The 437-nt window shown below is 40.0% G+C and overlaps 1 protein-coding gene across 1 annotated transcript in view; it reads right to left on the reverse strand.

The window, feature by feature from the left end:
• Positions 1-437, reverse strand: part of LOC110423420 (RNA helicase family protein) — a 7,888-nt gene that overhangs the window by 2,069 nt on the left and 5,382 nt on the right.

Here is a 437-nt window from a genome sequence, read left to right on the forward strand (position 1 = left end):
GGACGGAGTTATGAATTTTGGCATCTCCAGCTGAAGGAATCCAAGCTGTTGGATTTTGAGAAGTCGAGAACGTTTTCATGTTGAGAACTCAACTTACTCTTCATCCGGATAGGCTCATGGCTAAATTGTCAGTCATGGTACCAACTAACTCACATGACGGACTAATTCTTTTGCAACTTTCATTTGTTTGTAATGATATCTCCAGTTAGCCACTGCTCCTTTGTATTTTCTTCAGGAGTGCTACCTGTAAAGTTACAAAGGCCACTTGGCTTCCTTGCCCTTGTAGTAGTGGATAGCAGCACCCCCATTTTAGAATCAAAGAATACCTGTAAAGGCTTAGAATATTTTTGAAACCCAGTTTGCTTGAATTATGAATATTCCCATTACTTTTTAACAGATTGCCGTTTTCTGTTATCATCCGTGTCGCCAACTTCTTC

This window comes from Theobroma umbraticum, unplaced genomic scaffold, assembly GCF_002168275.2.
Source record: "Theobroma umbraticum cultivar Fairchild unplaced genomic scaffold, ASM216827v3 scaffold_20.0, whole genome shotgun sequence".
Taxonomy (NCBI): Eukaryota; Viridiplantae; Streptophyta; class Magnoliopsida; order Malvales; family Malvaceae; genus Theobroma; species Theobroma umbraticum.